A 24,595-nucleotide genomic window follows, 5' to 3' on the forward strand; every position below is an offset into this window, starting at 1 on the left:
AGTCAGAGTGAAAGGAGAGAGAAAATATAGTACATGGTAGTGGAGAAATACTAAAGGAGGGAGTTGCAATCAGCAATGGCAATGGTGGAAAAATACGGAAGTAACTTTTGCCATGGACTTATCATAAAGAATGAGATCCAGCTGCAACAGAGTTGTTGGTTTTGGAACAAAGACTCAAGCACAATTTTTATTATTATTATTTTGGGCGGGGTACAAGGCAAATGGGGCTGGGTGGCCCTCCTGAGGCTGCATAGCAGGGTGATCATTGGGTGTCTGAGGCTGGATTTGGACCCAGGTGCTCCTGGCTCAAGGGCCAACGCTCTGTCTGCCACCTAGCCACCCCTACTATTATTACTATTTTATTTTATTTTGGGTCTTTTTTTTCTGTTTTTTTTTTTTTTTGTTGTTGTTGTTTTTTGAAGGGCAGTGGGGTTCGGGTGGCTTGCATGTCACATGGCTGGGTGATTGCTGAGTGTACAGGGCCGGATGTGGGATTGGGTGCTTATGGCTCAAGGGCTGGTGCTCTGTCCACTGCGCCACCTGGCCATACCTACAATTATTACTATTATTTTTTTATTTTAATTTTTTTTCTATCCCCTTTACTTTATCGTTCAAGTGAGTCTATATTTTTTGGGGGGAGGGGGTATTTTGTTTACTCATAAACAAGAATATTTTATTAATGTATAAAAAACATTTGTACAAAATGAGAATAAATATTAAATATTAAAAAAAAGAATGATGAGGTATATAAATGCTTTTGCATATTGTAAATCCTTTGATGCAAGTCGTTAAGTACCTATTATATGTTTGTCCAGTGCCATGTTAGATGCTGGAAATATCCTAGTGCAAACTACAACCTGGATATGTTCTCACCCTATGGTGAGAAGGCAAGTTCTTTCTCACCCTTTGTAATTACTGTCAATAGTTTCCCATAAATCTTTCTGCAGAGGATCTCTCTGAGGTGCTGAAATCTTATCATGGGGTCTTTTAATGTTGAATGGGTACCAATAAAGTTCCCAGACTGACAAAAAAAAAAAAAAGAAATGGAGGGAGGATGACTGAGGGCTAGGGAGCAGGATTTTTCAAATATCCCTACTTCAGGGTGAAGTTTTTATTTTTTAAAATTTAATTTGATTATTTTTATTACGGTGTTTCTAATAAATTTTTGTAGACATTATATAATTTATTCTTTCTTTTGTCTCTACTTAACATTTTCAGAAATTTACTGTTTGTGACCCTGAGTAGGTTACTTCACCTTTAGCAGATTTCTCAGTGATATTTTGATTCATTCTTAAATTGACTTTCTGCTTTACTTAGACTCAATGCAAATCAGGTCTCTATAATACATAAATTTATTTATATAGAACCAACTATTTTATACTTTGCTTGTTTTCTCTTTTACATGGGTCAAAAAGGAATGTGCTTTTTGCCTCTATTTTCTGCTACTGTGTGTCATTCAGATTTGATTGATAAGGTATGAAGAGCTGAACATTATTCTTTCATTCTATAGATTAATGCAGCATCCATGGTAATACAATTGAAGAGATGCAGTTAGCTCTTACCCAGTAAAATGGATGATTGCATATATCTTAATTTCACGTTAGAACTGATTTATAGGTACAAGCTCATGAGTATCTAAGGATACAGCCATAGATTGATCAACAATCTTAAAATGTTCAAAGCATTCTAGAATAACGATGTTGTTTATGGTCCCAAGGGAGGAAGAATTTTTTTTTATTATATGTATTGAAGTTACTTTTTTCACTGAGTAATGAACTATGCAATGTGTTAAATCATATATAATTCAAAGTTTACTGTTTGTTATAGTCTTACAAAACAATTCAATAAAAAAGTTAACTAAGAAAAATGGAATGTGGTAAAAGGATTGAAATATTAAAGGGGCAATAGAAATGTAATCTGAGATGCTCATATTTATAATCGTACATGGAAGTGATTTAGAACTACATAAGGCATAAATATTAAAATGTCTTTTAAATTTATGTTGCAAAGTATTCTATTACCTGAATTACTGTTTCTTTATTGTTCTAAAAATGGAGAATGAAAAAATATGACCTATTTTAAATGTATGTGAGAGTCCTTTGAAACACTTAAACACCAAAAAAGAAGTATTATTTTAAAATATTAATGTAATAAAATTTGTTGCTTCAATATAATTTCAATAAAAGTTATGAAGTTTATATCTATAATATGAAAGGTTAATGAAAGATCTGCTGTGTAAGGGAATAGATAAAATGGAAGAAACCAATGTTAGTAGTATACTCAGTGATTGAACTGCTGAAATTGAATATACTTTAATCTAGTTTCATCTACATAGTAGTAGTTTACATTACTTAATCTCAGAGTCATAGCTTCTTTTTCAAAGGTGTAAAAAGAGAATATTAAAATGGGACTTTCCTAGCATTTTAAGATTCAACTAAATGATCTATCTGAAGTTGGAATTTTTAATCGATTCTACATTCATACTAGTTCAGGATCATTGATGTTTCAAATGACTTTATGCCAAACTGTTTCTTGAAAGAAAGAAAAAAACAAGAATCAATTATTCAATTGTGGAATGATGTGGCAGAACTTCTGTTCAATGAGCATAGCCTTCAGATACCATAGTCACCTCCTCAACATGATAACACATAAGAGTTAGAAGTTCAATAAAGAATTGTGACTGATAAGGATAGAAAATAGGAATAGCAACACACTGTCCAAGACACAAAAATACACACACACACACACACACACACACACACACTCACACACACTCACACACACTCACACACACACATAGAAATGTTGTGATAAATATGTTAATTAACATATATAGTTCATAGATAAGCATTTACTTAGTCACACAAAATGAAATAACTATGTTGAAGAGGGATCCTGAAAATGATGGCAGGTATCTCCAAGGAAGACATTACCAAATGAGATTATATTTATAAATAATTCAGGAGTACCTAGTACAAAATAATGCTTAATAAATTATTGTTCCTCTTTTCTTTCCTAACCTTCAATGGTAACTGTTAGAATGTCTGATTAAATCACATGTATGTATATATGTGTACATTTATGCTTGTGTGTATGGTGTTTATGTGTGTGTTGCACACACATGGTTTTTGTACGTAGAGTATATATGCATGCATGTATATAAATATATGCATATGTAGGTGTATATATAGATGTGTAAATTAGATGAGTGATGTTATATATGCATCTGTGTATGCATGTACATATTATAATGTATTTATATGTGCATGTGCATGTCTTTGCATATGGTTGTATTGTGCATACATGTGACTACAAATCTACACATGCATGTGCATGTACACATGTGATGTATGCATGTATGTTTTAACCTCATATATAGTCATAATAAAGTGTATGTGCTGTATTTACAAGCATATACGTATGTGTTTGTATGTATCATTTCTGGTATCACCATAAATCTCAGTTTGATAAGTAGCATTCTACTGCTGAGGAGTCTGCAGATAGATGAAAACATCCTCCTATGCTAATTTCCCTAAGTTGGTCTAATAATTGTTGAGCCCATCCCTTACCCTAAACTTCACATTTTGACTTGTGAGTATTTCTGAATTTTGGTACTGGGCCTTTCAATGAAGTCAGTCACTCTAGATCATCTCTAACTCCAAATATGCAAGCACAAAATGTTCTAACTTTTAAATAACAAGGAAATAGAGTTATTTTCTTATAATTAATAATAATTTGAGTCTTTCCTAGATGTCAATGAAAGACAATGAGTAATAAAAGAATTAATTCATTTTCTCCAAATATTTATATTTCATAGAACTATATCCTACTTAGTATTCAAAATTTATTATCAAATATTTAAAATTTCATGCCTGACCTTTGTCCATTTTCCCATTACGATAAACCAAATTTAACATCCAGCCTTATTATTTCTCTTAATTCTGACACACATTAAACTCACTCAGGCACATTTTATTTAAAACTGAATGATATATATGGACATTATTTAAGATCTCTTACTCTTGATATTTTTTAGTAGCTGAAGACATTTATTTTAATTGCTGATTCTCCAGACTGAGCGAAATTAATCTAATGTATTATGTTTCAAATTGGATCAGCCTAGGGGAGAAGACTGTTCAGTTGCATTCTTGCTGACCCATTGTAAACTTTGTTATGAGGACAAAGAAGTATGCTGAGTTAGAGAACAGTTAACCTTTTCCTGATAACTTTGGGATACAAAAACTTTCTATTTTTTTCTAATCTTTGCATTGTTGTTTTTATGTGACTGCAACTGATATTCAGCAGCAAATCCAGTTGTCCTCTTGAACCAACACAACTGCTTCTGGGAATGAAGAAAGTATTTATCGTTTGAAAAACAATTTCCATACTTTCAGGTCTGGATGAAATCTACTGAAATATTCTTCTTTACTGAGAAGCACCTATAGAAATACTACTACTCGAGCAATTAGAGTTCAAAATGATTTTTCCATGACTGAACAATTGAATATAGCTAAATTACTTCGTGATAAATACAAAAATTAGGGTATATGTAAGCTGAGTCTAGAAATTCTAGAAATGTATCCAGTTTTGTGAAAGAAACTGTGATATCGAATACATTGCACAGCAGAAAAAATGCTAATGCATGCTTATATCCATTTAAATGAATGAATAGTCATTTATTAAAAGTATTATGTACTAAATTCTGGGGTGCAAATACAAGCAAAATAATTCCTGCCCATTATACTTTTGTTTATAATCAGTCATGGCTGATACTACTTAATGGATTTTTTTCCCCATGGAGTTTTCTCAGCAAAGAAACTGTAGTAGTTTGCCATCTTCAGTGTGCCCCCATTTTACAGTTGTGGAACTGAGGCAAAAAAGGGTTTAAATGACTTGCCCAAGGTCACAGTACTAGTAAGTGTCTGAGGCTGAATTTGAACTCAGTTCTTCCTCACTCTGAGGCAAGTGCTCTATCCATTGTACCACTTTGCTGCTACACAGTGCCCTACAGTATCCACAGTGCACATATTCTAATAGAAGACAATGAACAAAAGGGAATAAATGTCCAGGAAGAAGGTGGAATTCATTAGATTCAAATTAACTCAAGTTCAAAAATCTAATGATATGGAAATTTTCATTGGTGAAGATAAATGTGCTATAACTGGGGTGGCGTATTTTGGAGGCTCCAAAAGTGTGGGAGATGAAAGGTATTAGACTGACTACCAAACTGAAGGTCTAGAAAGCCATTGTGTGGTCCTCATTGCTATATGCCTGTGAAACCTGGATAGTCTACCAGTGCCATGCCAATCACTTCCTTTTAAATTGTGAAAATCACCTTGCAGGAGAAGATAACAGACACTCAACTCCTTTCTTGAGCTAAACAGTCAAGCATTCCATTACTGCAGAGAATTCACCTACCATGGCATGGTCATGTTAGAATGCCAGACATATGCTTGGCAAAAAAGCTATTTTATGGAGAACTCACACAGGGCAAGCGCTCACTGGGGGGGGGGGGGGTGCAGAAGAAACAGCATCAGGAAACCCTGAAGGTCTAATTGAAGAATGTTAGAACTGATTGCACAGCATGGGAGACACTGGCTCAGGACCACCCAGCATCCTCATTAATGAGTAGGCTGCATTCTATGAGGAAGAAAGAATTGAAGCAGTTCAAAGAAAGCATGACATCCCTAAGTTTAGAGTCCCCTCCCCAGGTGTTCACGTGAACTATTTGTGCCTGACATGTGGTAGAACATTCTGAGCTCTTATTGATTTGATCAACCACAGTTGGTAACACTGTCATTTGTCTCAGAGATAGAGATGCCATTTTGATCTTCTATAATGAAGGACAACCTTGGGTGGGGATATTGGGCAGCTTTGGGGAGAGGGAGGAGTTGATTTTTGAGCTCATGAGTTTCTGTGCATCCCTTTGGGGTCTGTAGTTCTTTCTGGTCCCTCTGACTTACCCATCAAAAAGGAACAAAAAGAGATGTGCAATGCTAATACCACTTAATCTTGGTGAAGAAAAAGATTCTAGGAAGAGGTTAAATGAGAGAAGCTAGCAATCTCTAGCAAATACCTATCTAGGAAGTTAAATACTAAGGATGTAAATAGATATGTTGGTACACTAAACACTTTAAGGAAATTCCCTTTGGGTAAGATCTTCCTTGTCTGAATTGAGCTATCTTGCTCCCAGTTGAAGCACTCCCTCATTCTTTATTTTCTGATCTATTCTATGTATGCATTCTCTAATTTCTTTTTTTCACTCACTTACATAAATGGGTTTCTTTAATACTTAAATGTGTTCATTCGGGAAACTAATATAAATAAATTTGGTGGGGAAACTAGCCTTGGATTTAAAGCTTACTCCTCCCTCCCTTAAAATGTTCTAATCAGAATTTGACTTGAACTTGGAAAAAAAATCACTTCCTCTAACAGACTAATAATACTTAAGGGAGCAAATAGATATAATTCTTACCCTATACTTCCTCTTTTTGAGGACATCACAGTGACTAGGTTTCTGGCTTCAGCCTCTCATGTTCTCTCTTATGAGAAATTATGAGAGATATTCTGCCATTCCTTGAGTTATACAATGCATCCCCTTACTAGATATTAGGGGGAAAAAGCTTTACCGCATCAGACCTAGATTAGGAAAGGGAAAAAGGAAGAACTTTATACAGTGACATGACAAAAAGAATGAATCTAAATATGGTCTAACTATGTAAATGCTCTCTAATTAGATACCTAGGGTTTCAGGGAAAAAGTTTGATGAACTGGACCCCCTGTGGATAAACCAGAAAAATAACAGAAAATAAGTCATTTCAGCCCTCCTTCAATATCTAGAAAGAACAGACATATTAATTCTCCCAAAACCTATGTAAGGCTACCTTGTTTGCACTGTCATGGTGCATAGATTCTGCAGAATGAGAGTTAAAAGCACTGAGTTAAAAATATTAATAAAATGCAAAATGCTATGATAAAATGAAGCTAAAACATCATGAGTTCCAAAATTTAGTGATTTAGAAAAAGAAGCAAGAAAAGAAAAGGTGAGAAAAGAAAACACCTAAGTAACAGGCACAAAGGAATCCAGTGTATGGAAGTGGATTGAAAATGGAATTATTGAAAGACATTTACTTTGGTACACATGCAACAGAGTGGTATAGATGGAATATGGTCTAGAAAATACAAAACAATTTAGCTCAGATTCAACCATATAGATACAACACTTATAATGCCTTCAAATGTATTTGAAGTTTAGGAGAGAAATGATGAGATACAAAACACCATCCAGGAATTATCTGTGTACTGAATGTTTGCTCCTCAATAAAGAATGAAGAGCAGGATGTGTGTTGTTTGGTGAACCCAGAAAAAATAAAGGGCACAGATAGCTCTATCCTTGAGGAGAAGGCTAAAAGATAACAGGAACTCTTTTGATTATCAATGGAGAATATAAGTGTAGTGTTCCTTGAAAGGGGAGTGAAAAGGAAGTATAGAGGCAGAAGGGAAATTTAACATACAAAGAGAGGTTAGATGATTAAAGAATGTGACAGAGAAGAATTGATCTTCAAACTTGGAGAATATTGACTGGGTCAGGGTCTAAGATAACTGGTCTCTCAAATTCAGGTCTAGACCTTCAGATAATATTCCTCTCAGATCTGTGACACTCAGAGAAACAAAGACAAATGTGAAGAAGCAATGTATAAATCCAATATATCAAAAAGGGAATACAGTAAATATAAAAAATTGCATAAAAATGCAAAAAAATGCATTAAAAATTGGCCATTGGAAATGTTCAAAGGCAAAGAACATGTGTTTGCTTTGGAAATAGAGAGAACACTCTGTCTTGTAATAAAAGCATGCATTTTTAGGTCACCAATAAAGAATATGGACATCATGACCAATATTTAATCACTCCTAAGAATAATGTTCTCACAATGCGATTGAGAAAAAAGTGATATTGAGTTTATAGTCCTATATAACATAGGAAATAACAATATGAACAGCAGTTCCTTCATTTTCTCAAATTTAACATACACATACATACATATACAAATCTAGAGTAACTTAATTTAAATTATGATACCACAATACCCATATGATCTATGGATTATGTTGACCAGTCTGGATTTGTGCAATTCTATATTTATAGGGCTCCCTTAAACTGCCATCTATAAATTGTACATCACTTGGAATTCAGCTGCTTAAGTACTTACCGGGATTTAAAAAAAAAAGGAAGCTCATATTTCTTCATCTTAGTTGAATTGCACTGGCATCCTGGTTGACAGCATATTGATTTTTTACTTCTTATTAACTGTCTATTATTGTTTATTAGGTAATGCTCCATCTTATCTGCCTAAGTTGATAAATATCTACTCTCCTGCTTGTTCATTATGATTTGCTTCAGTTTCTGAGCTGTTGGCAATGAGTCATTAGCATTTCATGTTATTAAAGTACTTGACTTCCCAAGAGTCAGAAAATTCTTACTTGTGCCAGGTTCGATAAGCTAATGAGCATCCAGTTTCTTATTATTTCCTATAATTTCTTTAGGGGGGAAAGGACAGTGTGAGAGAGATTATAGGCCTTGCTCAGGTCTAACCATCGACCTGAATTTCAGTCCTTTTTTGAATATATCACTTGACTCAGCATATCTATCCCTCACAGAACCAGATAGTCTTAGAATTGGAAAGCATCTTAGTTACCATCTAGCCCAGCTGGTACCTGAATAAAACCTCTTCCTACAACACACTGGGCCAATGATCATCCAATCTCTACTAGAAGACTTCCTGAATGGTAAATATTTTGCCTCCAAGGTAGTCAATTCTGATTTTCAATAGCTATAGGTGTTTACATAGATATGCATAGAGCACTTACTGAGTAGCTTGGAAGATCCTGGTCAAGTATTGCCCTCAAGAGAAAACGCAAGAAAACTAATCATTCAAGTGCCAGATGTTTTCCCTTAGATCAAGCCTAAATTTCTTTAAATTTTCTATCTCCTACAGTTAATTCTTTCCTTAAAATTAAGAAAAAGAAGTTCCCATCTTTCTTTCACATGATAGTCCTTTAAAAGGTTGAAGAATTGTCAGAAAAATTGTTTTTAGGCTAAGTATTTATATGGATCTTATATGTTTTATAAAGTACTTTGCAAATACTACCCCATTTCATCCTCATTACAGCTGAGGGAGTTAGGTGATGTAATTATTTTCACTTTATGAAGAAATTGAGACTGAGAGAAGTTAAGTAACTAGCTTAATATAGCTAATAATTTTATAGCTAATAATAGTATTCTCTGCTCTTCATTTATCTTCCCTCTTCTCCCAATGTATCCTTCTTTATTACCTTTCCAGTTTTCTTTTCAGATCATCCCAATGTAATAGACTCACATGCAGTACATAGAGCACTGCCTTTGAAGTCAGGACCAGAGTTTGAATGCTGCCTCAGACACTTGACACTAACTGCCTGGGTAATCTTGGGCAAGTCACTTAAGCATGATTGCGTCTCATCCAGGGCCATCTCCAGTCATCCTGATCCATATCTGACCACTAGATCCAAATGGTTTCAAAGGGGAAAGTGAGTGGTGACTTAGCACAGTCCCCCCTCACTCAGATTCAGTTCATGTTCTTGTCATGACATCTCCTCCCTGCTGTCAGGGTCTTCCTCAAGAATGAAGGACAAATATTATTAATAATATTATTATTATAATGATGAAAAGGTGCTTAGTAGTTACATATACAACTTTTTCATTTAGTAATATAACCAGTTTACTTTTATTCCCTTGTGATATCTTAATCATGTTGTTTTTTATTTTCTCTTGAGTCTTATGTTTGAATTCCAATTTAACATTCAGTTCTGCTTTTGTTCCCTCAGAAATGCTTTAAACTAACCTTTTCATTAAATAATTGATTTTCACCTAATCTATTTTGGAATGAACTCAGCAGAAGAATTGAAAGAAAAGAAAGAGGGATATACTGGAAAAGGGGAAGAGAAATGAAGAAAGGAGAAAAATAACATAAAAAGGTACAATAAATATAAGTATGATTCAATTAGATTTTATTAGATTTACCATATAGGTTGTTTCTATGCTAACTCCTTTGTCTTCCAGAATATGATATTCCAAACCCTTTACCCTGTTAATAGTTCCTAAAATGTGCATGAAGCGGATTTTTAGCTTCATTGTATTTATATTATTTCTTTCTGATTGCTTGTGGTATTTTTCTCCTTGAAGTGGAACCTCTGGACATTCTCTATAGCATTCCTTAGCAGTTATCATTTTGGGATATCCTTTAAAAGGTAAATATTTCCATTTCTACTTTTTTAAATTTCATGAGAGCTGAACACTTTACCTTTATAATTCCTTAAAATATGATAGCATAGTTCTTTTTTTGAACATAACTTTCTGTTAGATCAGTAATGCTTGACTTACTTCTCCTTGGTTTGTTTTTTAGATGACTTGTTATTCCTACCATGTATTGAATATTTTCTTTCATTTTTCAGTTTTCTTATTTTCTTTATTTTTCTCTTGATGCCTTCTAAAATCCATTTGAGATATTTTGTCAAGGGTTTTTTGGGGGCAATTAATATTTATTTATTTTTTAAATTATATTAATATGTATTTGTTTTCCAATTATATACAATAGTAGTTTCTATCTATCATTTTCGATAGTTTTCAATTTTGCACTTTTTCCCTTACCCTCCCTTCTTCCCCCCTCCAACCCTACAGAAGGCAATCTGATAATTGTTACATTGCTTCCATGATATTTGTCTATCAAAATTGAATGTGTTGAGAGAAAAAAAATACCATATACTTAAGGAAAATATAAAATATTAGAGATAGCATAATTATGTAGTATGAAAGACAACTTTTTCTTAAAAAATTAAAAGTAATAGTCTTTGGTCTTTGTTTAAATTCCACAATTCTTTCTCTGGATACAGGTGATATTCCATCTCCATTGCAGATACCTCAAAATTATTCCTTATTATTGCACTGATGGAATGAGCAAGCCCATTAAGGTTGATCATCACCCTCATGTTGTTGTTAGGGTATATAATGTTGTTCTGGTTCTGCTCATTTTGCTCAGCATCAGTTCCTTCCAGGAATTACTGAATTTCCATCCCTCCTGATTTCTAATAGAAAAATAGTGTTCCGTAATGTACATTTACCACAATTTATTCAGTCATTCCTCAATTGATAGGCATCCCTTTGATTTAAATTTTTGGCAGCACAAATAGGGCTACTATGAATATTTTTGTACAAGTGTTGTTTTTACCTTTTTTCATGACCTCTTCAGGGTAAAGACCCATTAGTGGTATTGCTGGATAAAAGCGTATAAACAGTTTTATTGCCCTTTGGAAATAATTCCAAATTGTTCTCCAGAAAGGATGGATCACTTCACCACTCCACCAACAATGCATTCGTGTCCCAGATTGACCATATCCCTATCAACATTGATCATTGTCCTTTCTGGTCACATTGGCCAATCTGAGAGAATGTGAGGAGGTACCTCATAGATGCTTTAATTTGTATTTTTCTAATTAGCAATGATTTAGAGCAATTTTAGGGAAGATTTTATTTATTTTGATTTTTACAATTCTCTCCCATTCTTTCCTCCCTCCCCCCATCCCCCACAGAAGGCATTCTGTTAATCTTCACATTGTTTCCATGGTATACATTCATATAAATTGAATGTAATGAGAGAGAAATCATATCCTTAAGTAAGAAAAATAAGGTATAAGAGATAACAAAATTATATAATAAGATAACAGATTTTTTTTTCCTATTAAAGGTAATAGTCTTTGGGCTTTGTTAAAACTCCACAATTCTTTCTCTGGATATAGATGGTATTCTTCATTGCAGATATCCCCAAATTGTCCCTGGTTGTTATACTGATGGAATGAGCAAGTCCATTAAGGTTGATCATTACCCCCATGTTACAGTTAGGGTGTACAAAGTTTTTCTGGTTCTGCTCAACTCGCTCACTATTAGTTTATGCAAATCCTTCCAGGCTTCCTTGAATTCCCATCCCACCTGGTCTCTAATAGAACAATAGTTCCATGACATAAATATACCACAGTTTGCTAAGCCATTCCCCAATTGAAGGACATTCACTTAATTTCCAATTCTTTGCCACCACAAACAGGGCTGCTATGAATATATTTGTAGAAGTGATGTTTTGACTTTTTCATAATCTATTCAGGGTAGAGACCCAATAGTGGTATTGCCAGATCAAAGGGTATCCACATTTTTGTTGTCCTTTGAGCATAATTCCAAATTGCTCTCCAAGAAGGTTGGATAAGTTCACAGCTCCACCAACAATGTATTAGTGTCCCAGATTTCCCACATCCCTTCTAACATTGATCATTGTCCTTTCTGGTCATATTGGCCAGTCTGAAAGATGTGAGGTGGTATCTCAGAGATGCTTTAATTTACATTTCTATAAGTAATGATTTAGGGAAATTTTTCATATGACTATGGATTGCTTTGATCTCATCATCTGTAAATTGCTTTTGCATATCATTTGACCATTTTTCAATTGGAGAATGACTTTTATAAAACTTGACCCAGTTATCTTTATATTTTAGAAATAGTTCTTTATGAGAAATACTAGTTGTAAAAATTGTTTCCCAATTTACTACATTTCTTTTGATCTTGGTTACAGTGGTTTTGTTTGTACAAAGCTTTTTGATTAAATGTAATAAAGATTTTCTAGTTTATTTTTAATGATGTTCTCAATTTCTTCCTTGGTCATAAACTGCTTCCCTTTCGATATATTTGACAGGTAAACTACTCCTTGATCTTCTAGTTTGCCTATAATATTGTTTTTAATGTCTAAATCCTGTATCCAATTGGATCTTATCTTGGTATAGTGTGTGAGGTGTGTTGGTCTAATCTAAGGTTCTTCCATACTAGCTTCCAATTTTACCAACAGTTTTTATTGAAGAGAGAGTTTTTATCCCAAAAGCTGAAATCTTTGGATTTATGAAACAGCAGGTTACTATAATCATTTCCTGTTATTGTACCTAGTCTATTCCACTGATCCACCACTCTATTTCTTAGCCAATACCAGACAGTTTTGATGACTGATGCTTTATAATATAATTTTAGATCTGGTAAGGCTCAGCCACCTTCTTTTGTACATTTTCATTGAATCCCTGGAAATTCTTGACTTTTTATTTCTCCGTATGAATTTATGTACACATTTTTCTAATTCATTAAAGTAATTTTTTGGAATTTTGATTGGTAGGGCACTAAATAAGTAGTTTAGTTTTGGTAGAATTGTCATTTTTGTTATTTTAGCTCTACATATCCATGAACAGTTGATGCTTGCCCAGTTATTTAAATTTGAATTTATTTGTGTGAGGAGTGTTTGGTAATTGTTTTCTAAAAGTTTTTGACTTTGTTTTGGCAGGTAGACTCCCCGGTATTTTATATTGTCTGAGGTTACTTTGAATGGGATTTCTCTTTCTAGCTTTTTCTGCTGTATCTTGCTAGTCATATATAGAAATTCTGAGGATTTATGAGGGTTTATTTTATATTCTGCAACTTTGCTAAAATTGCTAATTGTTTCTAGTTATTTTTAGAGAATTTTTGGGTGTTCTCTAGGTATACCATCATGTCATCTGCAAAGAGTGAGAGTTTTGTCTCTTCTTTCCCAATTCTAATTCCTTCAATTTCTTTTTCTTCTATTATTCCTGAGGCTAACATTTCTAATACAATATTCAATAGTAGTGGTGATAATGGACATCCTTGTTTTACCCCTGATCTTATTGGGAATGCCCTTAGCCTATCCTCATTGCATATATTGTATGTTGATGATTTCAGATAGATACTGCTTATTGTACTAAGGAACAATTAATTTATTCCTACAGTCTCTAGTGTTTTTAGTTGTAATGGGTGCTGTATTTTGTCAATAGAGCAACTTTTCATATGACTATGAACAGCTTTGATTTCCACATCTGCAAATTGCCTTTGCATATATTGTGATCATTTGTCAATTGGGGAATGGCTTGTTCATATATATATTTATATATGAACTTGACTCCATTCTCTATATATTTTAGAAATGACTGCTTTGTCAGAAACACTAGTTATAAAAGTTGTTTCTAATTTACTACATTTCTTTTATCTTGGTTATAATACATTTGTTTGTTCAAAAGTCTTTTTTTATAATTTAATTTTATATTTTAATCAAAATTTTGCAGTTTGTTTGTTAATGATATTCCACATTTCTTCCATGGACATAAACTGTTTCCATAGAGTCAAGGAGCTATTAGTATTTTTGTAGCTCTTTTGGGAAGTTTTTAATTCTCATTTCATTATTTTCTTGCATTGTTCTCATTTTTTTATCCATTTCTCTCTAATTTTTATTTGTTTTTTGTAACCAATTTTCAGTAACAATAAATATCATTTAGTGATTCTTATTTGTTTCATGTTAATCTGCATCTTTTGAGGTACATTAAGATTTATTTATGTCATTCTTCTGAGTTTCTATCATAAACTTCTTGGACATCACATCAACTTTTTATGTACCTACTATTTTTTTAAGCTTTTCTTATTTTTAACCTTTTTCTCGGTTAGATTTTAAGCTAATAGATCTATTTTGTTCATCTCTGCGGGTGGAGAAGATTTCTTGCCTAATCCTTTGACTTATATGTCCTGATTTTTTTATAGCTAGATCAGAGAGACCACATAGATTTGGTGCTGAGAAGGTGGCATAACCCAGTGAGAATTCTAAGCATTACCTTCTTGCTTAGGTTCTGGTTCTCATGTAGAGTGGACCTGTAATCTGTAACAACTACAAAACTTTTCTCTTCCTTGGATCTCTATTCCTTTACAGAGATGCCAAATGGAACCTGATATATAACCTGCTACTAACACAAGTTTCATCTAAAATCTCTTTCTGGTCAAGTACTCAATCCCTTTACCATTCATGGGCATTGGACAATTCTGTTATTGTTATTGCTACTGCTTCCAAGGTATACAAACTATGCTGGTTTTGTCAGACACCATGCAAGAGAGATTATAACTCTCTGTTTTTCAAAGCTGTCCTGGTCTAGAAAAATGATACTGTGACTTTATGTTGATTTTCATCCTCAGTATTTGCTTTGATGTGCTTTGTAAAGTTGTTTAGAGAAGTATATAGGGAAAGCTTAGGAAAAAATACTCATTTCATTTAGCATCTTGGTTCAGTTCTTCCCAGATCAGATCTCTCAATTTCTGTTGATAGTGTTTTACATTTTGATTCCTCTGTGGGGTTTCTATGAAGATTCCAAAAATATTTATATTTTTCTAATCATTTTGAATATGATTTTGGTTTTGGAGAATGAGAAACAAAAACAACAATATAAAAGAGTTAATGGTTTGCATAGCTATATTTTATATCTTGTCACTTTATAATGTGCTTGTTATTAATAGATTCATTTTATTATTTAATCTTTTATTCATAGCTATAAAAATAGCTGTCTCTAAGTAAACTATATTCTCATTCAGCAAAAAGTGATCGTCAGAAAAGTTTCATTATTTATTTTGAAATACCAATCAAAATTCCCATCCTTGACAGTTTTCCTTAATGCTTACTAATTTTTATGCCTTCCCTCTATTAATTATCTGCTTTTGATCCTGTATGTAGCTTTTCTGTACACATTTTTCTGTTCATTGTCTTTTAGATTAAATGTGAGCTTCTTCTGGGTTTGGAAAGAATTTTGTCTCATTTTACATCCCTAGTTCCTGATACATAGGAGAAACTAAATAAATCTTGATTAATACATTCAGTGATTAAGAAAGATGCTCAAGTACTGGAGATACAACCATCTTTTTTTATTTTATTTTGTAATTTAAGTTTATAATTGCAGAAAATAAAAAGAAAAGCAGAAATAAACAATAGACTAAACTGATTTTGAAGAAAATATATTTTGATGTAACATGACTCACAAGAAAAGGTATATTTTGATAGTCTCCTAAAGAAGGAAGGAGGTCATCTCACAAAGAATGGGACAGGTGATTGTTCATCTGATCAAGTGATACTAATTGGGGTGGCTAGGTGGCTCAGTAGATAAATCACTGGCCTTGGAATCAGGAGTACCTGAGTTCAAATCCAGCCTCAGACATTTACTAATTACCTAGCTATGTGGCCTTAGGCAAAAAACTTAACCCCATTGCCTGGGGTCTAATTGATATTGGAATATAGCTAGACTATGGGAGAAAAATAAAATAGCCAAGAATTGCATATTAGTTGTGATTTTAAAAGACAAACCTATAGGGCATAGATGCTCAATATTTTTTAGAAGAAAGCTAAAATAAGTAATAGGGCTAGAAAAATAATTTATAGAATGCTAGAATTTATATGTGGTGAATATTCTTAAAGGTCATTTAGTACAATTCATAACAAAACAAATTTGTTTTCCATAGTCTATGATATACTATGTAAAATATTAGTTTGATAAGTACCCATCCCATTATGAATACTGAATAAAAAGGAATTCACTACTTCATATTGCAAACCATTCAATTTAAAGGTAGCTCTAATAGCTATAGGCAATTTTTTACTCTTTTCAAACCTACATATCTGTCTCTGCAATTTTTGCAATTCTCTACTAATTTTGTTTCTAGGGATAAGCAGAGAAAGTTTAATGTCTATTCTCTGACGACCCTTTAAATATCTGAAGAGAGTCATCATGATCCCTCATAAATACTCTTTTTTTGGCTAAATATCTGACATTTCCTTAAGCAATCTTCATAGAGCTTGATATTCACATTCCTCTAAATCATTGGTGACTTCCACTAATGACAATCCAAGTTATTGGTGTCATTCATAAAATAGTACTCTAGACTAAATCAGATGTGATCTGATTAAGGAGAATAAAGAACGAACTTTATCTTATATAACACTTTTAAAAAATATATAACCTAGATGTCTACCTATGAATGCATCTCTATAAAATCATTATGTGCTTGATTATACTTGCATAGTTAATGCTATAACCTTGAATTTTAAGGCAAAATGTTATATTACTTTAGCAGGATTATCAAGACTTGATGGAATAACAGTGATGACTAAAATACAATAATGGAGTGGAAGATCCATTTTCTGACACCAAATACTTCCTAGGCCTAGAAAATTTCTTCTTTCATATCTCTGCCTCCTAGTTTCCATTGCTTCCATCACACGTCTGCTAATATTTTATCTTTTCCCAGTCCTTCTTAAACTTAGTACTTTATGTTTAAGACTATATATAATTTATTTTATTTGTACAAGATATCTTTTTTATTTTCTTTGTACAAAGCTTGGAAATTGTTTTCCACATTAGATGAGGAACCCTTGAGAATAAAGACTTTTTAATTGTGATTTTATCATTTTTTTAAATTCTGTTAGCACAATAACACATAGTAGGTACTTAGTCAAATGAATGTATGCAATAGAAATAAAACTATCTTAAAGAGGAGATTAACGACTGAAAAAAGTTTGTACCTTTATTGAAGTTCTCATAGGGAGATTCCCTCCCTAAGTCAAGAAAAAAGTTACCATTTCTGAAAAGGGTATATTACTAATTAGGTGTAAAGAATTTATGTGGCTTTCCTAATATCTGGCAAACAAATATATGTTATGCATTGCAGTAATGTCTGGAGGTATGATTAAAAATGACATAGTCCCTGTATTCAAGGAATATATACTATCAAATGGGGATATTAAATGTATAACAATAACATGATAAAAATTGTGTGATTAAGGACAAAGGATAAAAAAACAAAGTTCTATGAGAAAACTGAATGAAGGGAAGTCATATTCAACTATTACTATTTATGGGTGAACTTCATCAACCCTAGGTAGTCCTTGAAGAAAAATAAAGATGTGATATATACATAAAAGGGAATGCAGTAAAGGCTTAGGGAACATCATTTTTGAGTGTATAGAGCTGGAAGAAGTCAGGATGTTATCTGGGAACAGAGAGAAGTCCAATTTGTTTTGAATGTTGAACTTATTGCATTTATTAAGATTCTTTTCATTATTTATGTAAAATCAGCTAAGTAACACAGTGAATAGAGTGCAAGACCTGAAATCAGAAAGATGCATCTTTCAGAGGTCAAAACTGGCCTCAGACACTAACTGTGTGACCCTAGGCAAGTCCCATAACTCTATTTGCCTCAGTTCCTTAACTGTAAAGTGAGTTAGAAGATGTAATGGATATGACTAAAACCAAATGACTCAATGAAAAAAAGGGAAGGAGTAGAATTAAAGTCAAATGACTTCCATCAGACTGTGAACAAGGATACTATAGGAAAGTCTTACCTGAATTTCATACAGTTCATTATTACTAAAGGATATGGAAATAGGAATAGTGTGTTTCCATGCCTTTAATACAATCATTTGTTTCTTTCTTCCTCTCACAAATTTCCATTTATTTACTTCCATAAATTTATTTCATTTAACAGTTGATTTTGGAGATCTGGATAACAATCAGCAAAACAGAGAAATTGGTACAAAAGTTATGTTAGCAGTCTAAACTCCCAAAAGGATATCTCCCTCAATTTTCCCTGTGGCTAGACAGATGGTCTGTTTCTCACTGTGCACTCAAGTTGATTACATCTTCATGACTCTCTATTTTTATTAATTTCCTGAGGTGTTAAGAATTTAAATTTGATGAAGGTATCCAGAACATTTTAAGTGACAAAGAATATTGATCTCTATTTACTCCCCTTGGTCCCCCAAAAGAGAAAGGTCTCTTATTCCTGCAGTGTCAAAAATTAATCAAAAAAATGTTTAGTACTTAGGGTAAAATGTTGTGCTAACCACTGAGTATGAAATGCAAAATTTAAACAATTTCTACCCTCAAGGATTTTTCAGCAGATATATATTATACTGGCATGAATATATCCAGATGATACCCTAAAAGAATAAATGGTAATATGGGGACGGAGGAAATAAGCAGTTGGTAGGTCAGAAAAAATTTCATGGAGGAAGTAGTACCTGAGGTAAGTTCTAAATGGAACCAGAGGTGAAGGTAAAGGGTTAGAAAATGAAGCAAAATCTCTTTTTAACTTGGTAAAGTACTTTTGATATTTGAGTTCCAATAAAAATTCTAAATGAAATTCTGTTTGGTGTAAGATAGACTCCTTGGTGAGACACTCTACTTCAAAAAATGTCAAAAACATATATTGTTGATTATTACTTAAATTCCTGAACTCCTTTAGTTGTAGTTGGGAGAACATGAAAAACTATAATAGTTAGTATATAGTATTTTTATCCCAAAGAATATTCTATATAATGGTCATAAATTGACTTTTTTAACAAGACTATTTTTTAGTCATAGGCAAATGATGGGTGACAAAGGAGGGAGATGTCATATTGTAAGTAAATGTTCAACATAAAGATCACTGGAAACTGAAGTCATTTGTGTATTGTGGTATAGTAAATACAACATAGGACTTCAAAACAGAACAAAAAAGACATGAATTTAAATCATGTCTCCACTATGTACTGTGACATGAACAAATTTGTTAAATTCTCTGGTTTTCAGTTTCTACACCTATAAAATGATTAATTTGTATTAAATGATTTCTAATATATCTTCCCACTCTGAATCTGCCATGCTATATTATTCAAGGACCAGCATTGATGAGTATAGTCATCACAGCCATTATGAAGAACTCATAGCAATACAATATCCATCGTTCGAGTGTTGAACTCAGATCACATCACACTAATCAGTGATGTCTCATTTTTAAATCACAATAAATTGATTGTGGTTAAACTATCACTCTGTTCCTCCCTCCATACCTAAAATAAACTATTTTTAATTTCTTCTATTTTTAATTCATAAAATAAATTATTTTCATAAAAGTATAGAATAAAAAGATGGCTGCATATAAAGTTGCAAATCTATTATGTACAACTTGCTAACCATTTTACATAGAATAATTTTATTATGTAAATTTCTTTTTTTTTCTTTTTCCATCCATATTCCTTTCAAAGCAATGAAAGTGTGAAAATTTTTTGCCAAGGCTCATTCAGTGAAGTTAGATGGTATCCTCCTTATATTCTTAGGCTTAAAAACAAAAAAAATTTAAACTCAGATTGCTCTACTTTAAAGAACTGTTTATAAATGTTAAAGTGCTTTATACTTTTTATCTAGGAATTGTTTTATAAAGTTAAAATAAACTTCTGAAATATAAATAAATTTTCACTAACATTAATAGATTTCTCCCTGCAACTTTTCTAATCTATAATTTTGAAGGTAGAAAAGCATCTTGCTATAGTGGGGACAGGTAGGTCTTAGAGGCAGAAAGACTTGAGTCGATGTTTTAGCTATGATACATACAAGTATGTGACCATGGTCAATTGACTAAATATCTTAGTGATTCACACTATTGTCTAACCCTCCATTGATGATGAAGATCTATCTCACTGAAATGACTCTCCTGTCTATACCACAAACTTGTTCTATTGATCATTTTAGCTTTCTTTTTTGTATTCAATCATTCCTTCTCTACAATCTTCTTCCTTTGTACTGGTGAACATTCTCTGGTCTCATCTATCCCTGAAAAGAAATGCACACACACACACACACACACACACACACACACACACACACACATTACACACAAACACAAATACAAACATACATATAGTTTCCAGAGTGGGAACTGATAATATTAAGAATCAATGGGTTAGAGAAGAGGGGGTGGAGCCAAGATGTCAGAATGAAGGCAGGAATTCCTGGAAACTCTTCTACCAAAGATTCTAAAAGCCATCAAATTATGACTCTAGTCAAAAGTTAGAGGGTCAGAGCCCACAAAAATACTGAGTGATACAATTTCCCAGTCTAAGACAACTTAGAAGTTCTGTGGGAAAGGTATGTTTCACCAGAACAGGGATTAGAAAAAGCCACTGCAATCACACCTATAGCCACAGTGCAGCACAGCTGCTCAGGCAGCAGAGGGGGTGGGTTTCAGACTCCTTGACCCTTGGATCACCAGAAGGAGTGGTGAGAGAACTCTGCCACACCAGAGTGAGTGTAGAGCAAGGGCCAGCCTCAGAGCAGCCCTGCAGTGAGAACCTGCAGGAATTGGGGAAACCAGCCTGTATCTCCAAAACACAGACCACAGATGGTAAGGTGGTTGGGGGAGAAAGCAGTGGTCTATCTGCTCTTCCTGGGGCAGGACTCAGCTATTTGCCCACATTCAAATCCGGGATGCAATTTGGGCTCCCACACCACCATAACCAAGCAGGGACTCTCCTCACAGCTCCAGGGCAAAGGTGGAACTCCTGTGGTCAGTCACATACCAAAGCACAGGCAAGAGAGTCTCTCATAAGACCTTGGAGGAATTAAGGTCCCAGTGGGGTGTCGCAAGCCCCCACCCCCAAAGCCTTGGAAGTATGGCAAATCAGTCATAGGCTGAGGAAATGAGCAAACAAAAGAAAAAGAAGAATACGACTGTGGAAAATTACTTTGACTTATGGAAGATTCAGAAGATGACAAAATTGAAGCTTTTATAACCAAAACTTCCAAGCAAAACAGAAAATGGGCTCAGGCTATGGATGAGATCAAAAAAGGCTTTGAAAAACATTGTAGGCAGAGGAAAAATTGAGAGAAGAAATAAGAGTGAGGCAGATAAATTATGAAAACCAAACAAGCAACTTGGTGAAAGAAATGCAAAACAATGAAGAAAATAATATGCTAAAAACCAGTTTAGACCAAATGGAAAAAGCAATACAAAAGGAAAATGATGAGAAGAATGCTTTAAAAAGCAGAACTGGCCAGGTGGAAAAGGAGATAAAAAAGCTCTCTGAAGAAAATAACTTCTTTAAATGCAGAATGGAAATAAAGGAGGTTGATGACTTTGCAAGAAATCAGGAAGAAATAAAACTGTTTAAAAAATAAATTAAAAGAAAATGTAAATTATATTATTGGAAAAATAGCTGACCTCAACAACATATCCAGGAGTAATAATTTTAAAATTATTGGGCTACCTGAAAGTTGTGGCTAGGTAAAGAGCCTAGACTTCATTTTTCAGAAAATAATCCAGCAAAATTGCCCTGAGAGCCTGGAAGCAGAGGGTAAAATAGAAATTGAGGGAATTTACCAGTCACCTCCTGAAAGAGGTCCCAAAAGAAAAACTTCCAGGAATAGTATAGCCAACTTCCAAACTCCCAAGTCAAAGAGAAAATACTAAAAGTTGCCAGAAACAAGTAATTCAACTACCATGGCTCTAGAGTCAGGATTACACAGGATACAGAAATCTATTTTAGCCTAGAGAAAAATGAGAAGAAAGGAAGGGAGAAGAGGGAATGGGTGGAGGGAAAGGAAGAATAGCTGATAGAAGAGAGGGAAGATTATAGGAGTGGGTACTCAGATACAACACATTTTTGAACAGGTTCAGGGTGAAAGGAGAGAAAGAATAGAATAAATGAGAGTGGGGAGGAGTAGAGTGGAGGGAAATACAGCTAGTGGTAGCAACTGTGGGGAAAATATTGGAGCAACTTCTTTGGTGAACTTATGATAAGGAAGGCAACTCATCCCAGAGACAGATCCACTGCATCTGAACACAGACTGAAGTATATTTTTTTTCTTTCTCACTGTTCTTAAGGCTTCTCATCCTTTGGTGAGATAGGGGAGTATATGTTTAAGTTTACGACAACATTATTGTAATAATATAAAATAAATAAACCAAAAAATACCTTTAAAAAGAATCAGTGGACTAGACTTTAAAAAAATCTTGTAATACAATATTAGATTTTATCAACCTAACTAAATTTTTTGTTTATGTTGTCTATTGCCTTCAAATATAATCTCCAATCTTACCCGATAATGTAAAAATGAATTATAGTTTTCTTCATCTCAAAAATGACTGAAGTGATGTTTTTGTAGTATTGACAATGTTTGAGTGAATTACCCCTCTACCACTCTGCCCTCTCAGGAAATTAGCCTCTTCATCACCTCTCTCTCTCTCTCTCTCTCTCTCTCTCTCTCTCTCTCTCTCTCTCTCTCTTTTAGGTTTTTGCAAGGCAAATGAGTAGCTTGCTCAAGACCACACAGCTAGGTAATTATTAAGTGTCTGAGGTCAGATTTCATTTCAGGGCTGGTGCTCTATCCACTGAGCCACCTAGCCACCTCCAGCTCACTCTCTTAACAGAAAATATGATCACATGATATGTTCCTAAATGTTCCTGACACTGAAATTTCCAGCTCCTATCATAATTTTCTGTCTTCCATTTATTTTTCTTGATCTTTTGAAATTTGCTCTTCATTTTTCAGTTCTTCAATTTAGCACTATTCTCCCACTCCAATACCCCTAAATGAGCTTTAATTCCTCCCTCCACAGGCTGGTAGCCTTTGTTAGCCATTACTAAGGCTACAGGCAGATATTTCCAAAAAGACATGGCTTCTATTCTTGATCTCCTTGACCTAGTTCCCTTAGTCTTCCTTTCCTTCTAAACATATCACTTGTATTCATTGCTCTTGTTGTTAATCTAAGGAATTGTGCTGAATAAAGACAACCGAAGAAATATGCTTCAGACCTATGCTGTCTTTTCTCAAGATAGTTGCTGTTTAAATTTTTTAACGTTTTCTATCACTTTCCTAGGCAAATATTCTAAATCGTCTCCTATCTCCTAAAGGTCTCCACCCCCAACCCCAGCTCCACATCAATCCATTTCTCCCAGAAGATGAAAGTATCTTCTGCTCCACTGAGAATTTTGAGGTTACTCTCTTTCATGAATCATGTCCTCATCCTCTACCAAATATTTTGTTTTTTTCTTAAATCATTTTCCTTTCTGATCCTAAAGAAAATACTTCAATTTGCTAAGTCCAATTTCTTTATTTAGATCATGAACAAACAGCCCCTGTCTTTTTCTGAAACCTTGATCCATCATTCATTTCAACTCTTTTATCTTTAATCACTCTTTCTTTATGGGTTTCTTCCTGAGGGCTTAGAAGCATCCTCTAGCATCATCTACTCTAAAAGGAAAACAAAACATAGACATTCTCTGTTCCCATAACTTTCAGGTATTCAAGCTATCATCCTGTTTCTGTCTTAAAGCTAACCACTAAATTCCTAGAAACAGCAATTTTTATTTCTATCTCTACTTCCTTATTGCCCACTCACTCTGCCTTTTATAACCTTATTCTATGCTTTATTAGACTACTAAAACTGTTCTAAGATCATCAAGTAAGTTGCTTTCCTATTCCCAACCATTAGAATACACATCTTCAGTTTAGCCATATCTCAGAAGCTTGTTTTCCATTCTTATTCTCTTTGAACTTCCTGTTTTATTTGTGAGGTATGCTAATGGTTCCATAATCAATCAAAAACAGCATTGGCAAAAATATTTTCCATTTTTTATACATGCATATATCCATGCATATTCACAAGAGGGATATGGATATCTGTATGGAAAAATAAGTTAATAGCCTAAAACTCAAACAGAATCAGATTCCTGAGGATGCGCTACTAGCCTAGAAAACACAACTTATCATTTTTGTTTTATTATAGTTTTATTTATTTTTGTGAAAGAGTTATTGATTTTGTTTAATGTGGTTTAGGTTGGAAGTCTTAAGGGCCACATTGTAGATTGGTCACAAGCTTATACCTGTGGCATAAGATATC

Source organism: Macrotis lagotis, chromosome 8, assembly GCF_037893015.1.
Source record: "Macrotis lagotis isolate mMagLag1 chromosome 8, bilby.v1.9.chrom.fasta, whole genome shotgun sequence".
Classification (NCBI taxonomy): Eukaryota; Metazoa; Chordata; class Mammalia; order Peramelemorphia; family Peramelidae; genus Macrotis; species Macrotis lagotis.